The sequence below is a fragment of the Silene latifolia genome, chromosome 2 (assembly GCF_048544455.1).
Source record: "Silene latifolia isolate original U9 population chromosome 2, ASM4854445v1, whole genome shotgun sequence".
Classification (NCBI taxonomy): domain Eukaryota; kingdom Viridiplantae; phylum Streptophyta; class Magnoliopsida; order Caryophyllales; family Caryophyllaceae; genus Silene; species Silene latifolia.
Genome location: NC_133527.1, coordinates 109,612,964 through 109,623,042, shown reverse-complemented (window position 1 = coordinate 109,623,042; position 10,079 = coordinate 109,612,964). Strand labels below are relative to the sequence as shown.

Genomic DNA, 10,079 nt, shown 5'->3' with positions numbered 1-10,079 from the left:
GAAGCCAATTTGGGGGGATGCCTAGTGAAGACCCTCACTCTCATATGGAGGCTTTTTGCGATTATTGTGATGCAATTTCTCAAACCGGTGTAACTCAAGACCAAATTCGATGGGTCTTATTTCCTTTTTCTCTAATTGGCACCGCGAAACAATGGTTGAAGAGGCTTGATAAGGCCACTTTCGGAAATGATTCTTGGAAGAAATTGGCTCTAGCTTTCTACAAAAAATTCTACCCACCGGAAAAGACTAACATGCTAAGAGCTCAAATTACGGGTTTTAAGCAAAGGGATGAAGAATCTTTGTATGAAGCTTGGGAGCGGTTCAAAGGAATTTGTCGCTCATGTCCTCACCATGGACTTAGCGAGTGGTTCATGGTACAACAATTTTGGAACGGTCTATATGATGATTTAAAGAACATTCTCAACATGGGATCAAATGGAATGTTCACCGAAGTTGATGACAATCAAACTTGGAACAAAATTGAGGAAATGTCGGTCCATAACTCACAATATAGTAGACCTCTCAAGGCTACTAGAGGAGGAAAGCATGAAGTGGACTTCGTTACTCAATTGGGTGCTCAACTTAGTGCTCACATTGATACCATCAATTTAAAGTTTGAAAAGGCTATGGCTAGACTTGAAGAAGGCACAAAATCACCAAAACATCATGTTAATCCCATGACGGCATCTTCATCAATCCCAAGTGGGATATGTGATAATTGTGGAACTTTGGGACATGACCCAAGTGAATGTAGGGGAACAACTGAACAAGTGAATGCTTTCCAACCATACAAGAGTGGTACCCCTTATTCCAACTATTACAATGAAAACACCAAATTCCATCCAAATCTCTCATACAAAAGCCAAAATGTTCAAAACCCTCAAACAACATACACCCCACCTCCCATGAGAAACCAAAATCAAAGACCCTTTTACAACCAAAACCAAGGTTACCAAAATCAATCTCCATACAATCAACAAAATGACCAAGGTTTTGATGTTCAAAAAGCGGTCCTTCAAATGCAAAAGAATCAACAAGAGTTTTTAACTCAAATGCAAAACGATAGTCAAGCAAAGGAAACCACCATCAACAACATCCTAGCTCACACCAAAATGTTGGAAACCCAGTTGACTCAACTAGCATCTTCAAGCTTACAAAGACAAAAGGGGCAATTACCACGTCAAAGTAATCCCCCAAGACATGAAACGGTTAGTGCCATTCACTTGAGAAGTGGTACAAGGTATGAAGCACCGAAGAAGCAAGTTGAGGATGAAGGAGCCCATTGTGATTAGACTTCCTTTTCCAAGTCGTCAAGCCAAGCCCAAATTTGATGACCAACTTGGAAAATTTATGGAAATTGTGAAGAATTTGGAAGTCTCAATTCCTTTTACGGAATTAATCAATCACGTACCGGCCTATGCGAAATACATGAAAGACATCCTCACAAAGAAGAAGTCGATCCGGAAACTTGAGACTATCGCCTGCACTAAGGTGAGTAGTGCAATACTTCAAGGGAGTTCACCTCCAAAACTCAAGGATCCGGGAAGCTTCTCAATACCGTGTACCATTGGCGACACCACGATCAACAAAGCCTTATGTGATCTAGAGGCTAGTGTGAGTGTTATGCCGTACTCGGTGAGTAAAAGGTTGGGGATGGGAGAGGTTAAATGCACGAATATCACACTCCAAATGGACGATAGATCGACGAAGACACCATTAGGGATATGGGAAGATGTTCCCGTACGAATTGGGAAATTTTTCATCCCGGTGGACTTTGTCATTTTTGATATGGAAGAAGACTCCAACATTCTGTGGACATGGCCCACCTGCATATGCCCAACCGATCTGTGGACAATGGCAGCGGTCTTTTTGAAAGCCACGCTCGGCGGCGTAAAGATGCCTTCGACCGGATCGCTTTAGATCGGTCAGTTTCGTCTCGGTAAGGGTCTCGAAACGATTGGAGATGTTCGGAGTCGCCACCAAGCATTTGTGGGATGCCTGGAACCCGTTCGAATTCCACTTTATACCTCGGTCAAATCGAAGCACAAAGCAGCGTTTGACATAGGTACTAAAGATAAGGAAATCGTCCCTCTTTAGCATCCTATCTCTAGAATGACTCTCGTTCGCCCTGGATAAGGTCGTCCACTATCCAAAGTTTCTCAGTAAGAGGTGAAGGTACGTATTGGGAAGCCCTTTAATTAGACACCCAATCCCGCCCGCGTTTAGCGGCCTCTACTGATCGATCTTGGTTGGTTGAATGCAAAAGTTGATAAAACGGTTTAAATGCATGAATGCGCATCCAATGATTTAAACCTAACATGTGAGCTTTATAAGTCGGTTGATTTAATCCAAGTATCAAGTATAAGATGTCGAGTTGGATTAACGATTGATTTGCATGCAAGACGGAAATTAAACATCCATTTATCGTATTAGGTTTTAGGGTGCATAACATGATCCATTTGTCTTAGTAAGGCATTTTGCAAGTATGGTTTTGAATAATCAGAATAGTCATCTGATCCGTCCTATATTCGGGTTAACCGGAGTCGGGATCATCCTAGACTAATGCTGGAAGGGAACAGGCCCTGTACCAGACGGCTATAAGAGGCGCGAGCCAGATGGCGATGTAAGGGGCCTCCCCCTGGTTTTGAAAATGAGAAAGAAAAGGCCTGCTTGAGGCGCGGGTTAGCCAACGGTTGTTTGCCGTGTTCTGACTATTTAGAAAACATTATAAAACGTGTTGGTAATGGGTATTTGAACCCGGTTTGGTTTGAAGGGGTCGTTTTAGACCGCATTGGTTGATTTGAAGAACTAGACTCGAATAATCATCATTATTTGATAATATTCGGTGTCGGGCTCGGTTTGGCAAGCTTGACATGAATAGTTTTGAAAATGATTATGGACTAATTGTTTTAAGTCCATTTTGAATGTGATTAGTCGGTACTCATCATCGTACCCGGGTTGAAATCCGGCATGGTATGTATAACCAAGGATGACTTTGTGTTGGTGACTAATATGCATGTTTGAAAATGTAAAGAAATGAAATAAAAGGCTTTAAAATACCTCCTTAAATATCATTAACCAAATATTATCACCGAAAAACGGATTTAACCGTCATGGTATGAAGAACCAAGGGTGAAAAATGCTTTATGGTTAAAACATGTGAAATGGAACAAAAGGGTTTTGAAAATACTTGAAATGGTAAAAACCGATTACAAATATGAAAATTGGATTAAGGGAAATGACGAGAACAAACACGGTTGATCTCTTGTCTGAGTACCCCATTTAGGCGCGAGCCAGTTGGCGACCTAAGGGGCTTCTGCCTCAGACCAAAAATCAGTTTTGGCTCGTTTATTCCATGTTTTGGTTCATGTTATGCATATTTTAGCATGTTAAAGTCATGAAACAAATGAAAACATAATAAAAGAGGATTTTTACACCCTCATACTTACATGTTTGGTTATGGCGAGTGACCGACGTAAGTGTAACAACTTGTTTGATCGGAGAAAACTCGGTTTAAAACCGTTTTGGTAAGTAAAAGAGTGTTTTAAATGTTTAGTGATGGCGTAGTGGTCAAAGTGGTCGGAGAAGTGATTTAATGCACGATGACGGTACCAAACAATGTGTAAGGCTCATGTTTACGATCGGTAGGTCGTAAACACGGGTCGGATTGTGACTTTAGAAGTCGAGTCGAGAATTTTAAGGGAGAAAAGAGGGGGCGGACACTCGCGTAACTCTCTTATGGGCGACATTTGAGGGGTATTTATAGGAGAATGAGTGGTTGTGTTAGTTTTTAGCGACGGGGCCAACTGGGCTGCTCAAAGAGGCGCGAGCCACGTCGCGGCACTTCGAGTTGTGTTGTCACTATCACAACAAACGCAATCATGATTTGTTCTATCCTAGGTTTTGTAGTCACATGTTTGGTACTTGACCAACATGAATCCGGGAAAACTTAGCATAGAAGGCTTGAGATATTTTTTGTTTTTGTGTTTGACTCGGTTTGACTCGTTGTTGGAGTCGGGATTTGAATTTTTGAGTCGGTTTTTGGTCCGGTGTCGGTTTTGACTCTAGTTAGTGTCATTGCGACCCCGTCGTTGTGCATTAAACACTCCAGGTATTTTTGAAATGTTTTGAAATGTTTTGTTTTCGAAATTGTTTTATGTTTTCCGACGTAAAGTTGTACACAAACTATCGATCAAACGCTGCGATCCCAAAACATGTTGTAGTCCGATAATCATCGGGTGTTTGTTGGAGTTTCAACAGATACTGGGTATCTACCGAGCCCTCACTTTGACTGAGGCTTGGACAGGGCGAAAGTCAAAGTACAGTCCCCAGGTCAATCGAAGATTACAACCTGAAGACCTAAGCGACGTCGAGGCGGCTCAAAAGGATTCGGGGCAAGGACCTGCCGTCGGGAAGGGCGACGCCAAGGCGACTCGAGGGTACGAGTCAAGGACCTGTCGTCGGGAACAGTTTAGAGTCTGTCGACTGTCCGTGCGGGTCGTTTAAAGTCCATTAGACTACGTACGAAGGCACGCCAGCCATAAGAAGGAGTCATACCTGAGGCATCTTCGGATATGTCCTTGCATGGTTGCGGATAAATGCTCGCCAGCTGCAGTTTGTACATGAGGAGGGCTCGCCAGCCGCGATGCGTTGTAAGGCTCGCTAGCTGAGACAAGGAAATGTACCCGAGGCATCTTCGGGATGTGTTCTTAGACGGGTGTGGACAAAGGCTCGCCAGCAATGGTGCGTATATGATGAGGGCTCGCCATCCGCGGTGCAGTGTAAGGCTCGCCAGCCGCGATGCGTTGTAAGGCTCGCCAGCCGTTGTGCGTTGTAAGGCTCGCCAGTCGCGGTGCGTTGTAATGCTCGCCAGCCGCGGTGCGTTGTAAGGCTCGCCAGCCACGGTGCGTTGTAAGGCTCGCCAGCCGCGGTGCGTTGTAAGGCTCGCCATCCGCGGTGCGTTGTAAGGCTCGCCAGCCGTGGTGCCTTGTAAGGCTCGCCAGCCGCGGTGCGTTGTAAGGCTCGCCAGCCGAGTCAAGGAAATGTACCCGAGGCATCTTTGGGATGTGTCCTTGAAAGGTTGCGGACAAAGGCTCGCCAGCCAATGGTATGGTCGGTTAATGGACCATGGGAATAGCCGCGTCGAATGGGCTTGTTTTGAAAGTAGCGAACTCGTGATGCCGCTGTGAAAATAGCGAGTATGGATTCTCACTATCACTATTTTTTGGAATGAGCGGGTTCCGCGAGGAAGCCCCCTGCTGGTATTTGAAGGAATAGTGAATTTGGAATTTTCACCATTCGGTTGGAATTTGTAGTGGCGGTTTTGATCGCCGTTTGTCTTAATTTTGAAAGGAAATAGCAAATTTTAAATCTGCTATTACATTTGAAGTGACGGTTTATGTGCCGCCGTTGACATTTGATGGAAATAGTGAATTTGGAATCTTCACTATTTATTGAAGTGACGGTTTATGTGCCGCCGTTGACTTTTGAAAGAAATAGTGAATTTGGAATCTCCACTATTGATTGAAGTGACGGTTTATGTGCCGCCGTTGACATTTGAAAGAAATAGTGAATTTGGAATCTCCACTATTGATTGAAGTGACGGTTTATGTGCCGCCGTTGACATTTGAAAGAAATAGTGAATTTGGAATCTCCACTATTAATTGGGAAATTTGAAGGAAAATGATGAATTTTGATTTCGCCATTATTTTTGAAATTGGCGGTTTTGATCGCCGTTTGCTTGAAAATAGCGAGTTTTAAATTTTCACTATTTGTTTTGTTTGTTTTCGAGGAAATGACGACATTCAATATCGTCAACGAAAATTTGGAATTTGTCATGGGAAATTGGGCCAAAGCCCAAATTTCGCTGAAAAAGAAAAGGGGAGGCCTGGTTTAGGCGTGAGCCACCTGGCGATACAAGCCGGCTTCCCTATTTTTTGGTAAAAAGACGCGAGGTGGAGTTGCGGATGAACATTCATCTTCAACCTCGAAATTTCGCCCAAAATCGCCATTGACGGACCTTCAGGCTTGCTTTCATCCGTGCTATTGTCAACAAATGTCATCTCAAGGTAAGTATTTCCTCTTGAATCCTTTCAAATTTGTTGATTGTTAGCTAGATTGAATTAGGGCGGATTTTGCCCTAAAAATCGAATTGGGCGTTTTTGATTGAGCCAATTTTGAGTAAAATTGATGTTTGCATTAGGTTATAAACCTGTTTAGGAGTATAGGGGTGCTTTTAGTTTGCATTTTGGTCCGCGTTCCCGCTCCCTATGCTCGAAAAACGTGAATGAGGCGAGAAACCGTCTCATTTCACAATGCCAAGTTTATTTGGTTGGGTAGTGGGTCCCACTAGGTTGCATTGTAGTTGGGAAAACCCGTGTTTGCCATTTAAGGACCTTCATTGGATGGTTGTGGGCAAAATTGAATTTTTGCCCTTTGCGACGGTCTTACGTCTGACAAAATAAGCGCTTGTTTGGGCTTGAATTGAGTCAGTCTGCCTTGAAATGGACCTTATTGGTATTTTAGGTCACCTTGAGGCGTGATAAAATCACGTTTGCCTTTTTGCGGTCGTTTTTGAATTTTTGACCGGGTTGGGCTCAAATTAGCGTATGAATTGCCTTTTTGAACCGTAGAAAAATCACCATTGTGTCGGGAATGTATTTTGGGTTGTTGGCAGACCTTGTATGGGTCTTGAAATGCCGTTTTTGTGGTTTTGACTCGTCTTTTGCTTGAAAAGAGGGGTGAGTCGTTTTGTGTTGTTTTTTTGTGAATGGTTTGGGGGGGGGGGCGGGATTGCCCCTTGCTTTTTGTATTGAAGGTTGTTTTTGTTGTTTTTGGATTCGTCCATTTCATGCCGTCGTAATGCCGAAATTTCTGCTGACGTTTTTTTGTTTGCAGGAGAGTGTTCGGGACAGGCTGGGTCCCTTGCTGCGACTTTTGAGGAGTTGTTCGGGTCGGGCCCGGTTGGCACTCCGCTTAGCACGCCCGCCGTGGTTGTGGAGGACGTTACAGAGGAGGAGAGACCTCCTGAGCAGACTGTTGAGGAGCGTGCAGAGCCCGTTGTTGGGGCTGTTGGTGCTGGTAGAGCTCAAACTGGGGCTTAGGCAGGTACCTCCGGGAGGAGGATTACTTCGAGGGAGCGACGTCCTCGAAGGACTAGGCGGACGTTACGGGACGTCAACAGGGTTGTTGACTTAGGCCCTGTCCACCACGTTGAGTCTCGCGGTCATAAGAGGCGGAGAGCAGAGACAGTCCAGGATGATGCTGACGTCGCGAGTTTCAGAGCCAGGCGAATTACGGCCCCGTGGGGGTTGCTTTTATGGGTGGCGCCAGAGTGGGCCGAGGGTTTTGACGGTAGCCAGTTGTTGCTTCGACTGGACCGACACCTTTCCTATCGTGCTCACGAGGGCATGGTGAGTCACGTTCCCTGGTTGAAATTTGTCATTCATTTTTGAAGTGTCGAGCCTAAATAGGCATTCTACCTGCTTGGGCCTCTACGACGTTCTCCGAGCTGGGTCGAAGGTGTTGATAGAGAGGTCGGCTTTTGGGCTGTTGGTGGCCGCTTGGCGGGACATTCACGGGTCCTCGATTAGATCGAAGCTGTGTTTGATCCGTGCTATGTTGGACCGGTACTGGGATACGACGTCATCGTTCCACATGGAGTTTGGGGAGGTTGGCGTGACTCTGGAGGACTTTGCCATGGTGTCCGGCCTTCCCTGTGGCGAGCTGCCCATTGAGTTTACCGCGACTCCGGAGAGAGTGTCCTCTCCTGCGGTCACTGCTTTGATTGGTACTGCTTTGCCGGAGCCTTCCGACGTCACTCCGTACCTGATTGCGAGTTTCTACGTGAAGGACCACTTCACTGAGAGGGTGGCAGGTGTGGTTCCGGCGCCGTTGGCGAGCCCGGAGGCAGAGGCTGAGGCCGACGCGAGGGAGGCGCGGCTGTGGTTGTGGTACTTCTTGGGTGCCACATACTTTGGCGACAAGGGCGAGCGCTTGTCGACCAAGGTGCTTCCTCTTCTTGCCGACCTTGACGCTTTGGGTCGGTTTGACTGGGTTACGCCAGCTTTAGCGAGTTTTACCCGGTACTTGCACGCGGCGGTGCGTCCGGAGACAGTGGGAGCGGGTAGTGCTCTTGCTCTGGTTGGTCCCGGCCTCATCTTTGAGGTACGAGCGTTTTTTTTTATGGTTTTTTTTTTTTGATTTTGGCAATTTTTGAGAAATTGGCTAATTTGTGTTTGCTGTGTTTGATTACAGGCTTGGTTATATGCTTACTTAACTCCTCTGCGTCCGGGGACTACAGGCGGTGTTCCCTCGGCTTGCCCTGCTGTGAAGGGTTGGACGGTGCGTCGGAAGAAGTCGACCAAGTCGACTTACGAGGACTGTAGGCGTCGCGTGAACAAGCTTCGGGTTGCCGATGTAAGTTTCTGCTTACTTTCCCCTCTCCTTTATAGAAATAAAATAGAGATAGGATGATTAGGTAGCTTATGAAGACTCCAGTTAGCTGAGTAGCTTTGTTTTGAATGCAGTTTGTTGGACGGCCTTGGGAGCACTACACGGGTGTGCCGGCTGCTGTCACGGAGCGTTTGCGACCTCGCAGCTCCCTGCGCCTGTACTTGGAGACGGCGATTGAGCCGGTTTGGTACCTAGGCGAGCGCCTAGTTCGCCAGTGCTTTACCAAGACTTTCGTCGTGCCGGTTGACCCGCATGGGGTGTTGTTCCAGGACTCGACTCCTGATGAGGTTGAGGAGCACCTTCACGGTCGAGGAGGTGAGGAGCTATTGCTGCGGGACGCCGACTACCACACCTTTCGGTTGTCGAGGCTTGCTTGGTACCCGATCGAGGTATGTTTTCCTCTTTTCTTTTTTTTCATTGGCTCCCTTAATAGGAGGGTTTGTCATTTTTTATGTGGATCCAAATGGTAGGGAGTCGACCAGCTGATGAGGACTCAGCCCCCAGCTTTCCCGACGGAGACCACTTTTCAGGGGCCGAGTGGCGAGGAGCTTCAGTTGCGCTTACCGGAGCCCGTAGTGGCCGAGGTGGCCGATGCTGGCATGGAGTGGAGGTTGACTGTTCTGAGGGTGAGTTCCTGACTTGAACACCTTCTCCAATTATACTTTGCCTTGTGTTGAAGGACATTTGTGTCTTGTAGGTGACGACTGTTAGCCCCCAGAACTTGTGGCGGATGGCTAACCGCTGGAGAGCGTTCGCTGGTGACCTGGCTACGAGGGAGGCTCGGCTTTCTCAGGTACGTTTTGTGTGTTGTTTTTGTATATTTTGTGTTGTATTTCACGTTTTTAGATCTTGAGGATCTGATATTGTGTTTGGCAGGGCACAGCGGATCCGGTGGAGCTTGCTCGGGTCCGTTCTGAGTTGGAGGCAGCCAGGTCGACGATCGCAAGCCAGGAGCTGGGGATGATCCATCGGAACCAGGACTTGATGCGTCACGAGGACGAGCTGCGGAGCCGAGACGCGGAGATTGCCTCTCTGAAGGCTCAGTTGGCTGCCGCGGAGGAGCTTCACGTCGAGATGAAGCGTGAGACGCTGGAGAGTTCCTCGGAGAGGGAGTCTGAGTTGGTGGTGGTGTCTGCGTTGGCGGCGACTCCTAGTGAGACCAGGACTGGTCCGACGGGAGACGTCGAGTAGCTGTTGTAGTTTGTCCGTGTCTTGGACTCTTGTTTGTACATATTTACATTTTGCGTGAGGCGGTTTGTATATATGTGTCTTTGGATTGTGGTTTGTTTTGTAATTTTTGGCTTTTTGTGTTGTGTTTCGGAGGAGCGTTGTTGGCTGCTGATTCTCCTTTTGCTTTGCACTAGTTCCTGCATCGTTAGTGTAGAAAACAAGCAACATATAGCAAATACGCACAAACGTAAACACGTAAAGCATTTGACCACGTAAAACATTTGTTTGAAAATCAAAAATTAACCAAGATGACTTGAAGTTAAAATTGAAATTTTGAAATGAATTTTGAAAATTCCGTGACAAAAATTGCCACGTTCGGAATTTAAAAGGAAATGATTTGAGAATTTGAGCAATTAACTCGTGTCATAAATTAAATTGCATCGAATTTGTTAAAA

At 46.4% G+C, this 10,079-nt stretch overlaps 1 non-coding gene across 1 annotated transcript; it reads right to left on the bottom strand.

The window, feature by feature from the left end:
* Positions 1-251: 251 nt before the first annotated feature.
* On the bottom strand, positions 252-358 carry LOC141644433 (small nucleolar RNA R71). The gene has a single exon (XR_012544052.1). It is a non-coding gene; the product is annotated as a small nucleolar RNA R71 (small nucleolar RNA).
* Positions 359-10,079: the final 9,721 nt, after the last annotated feature.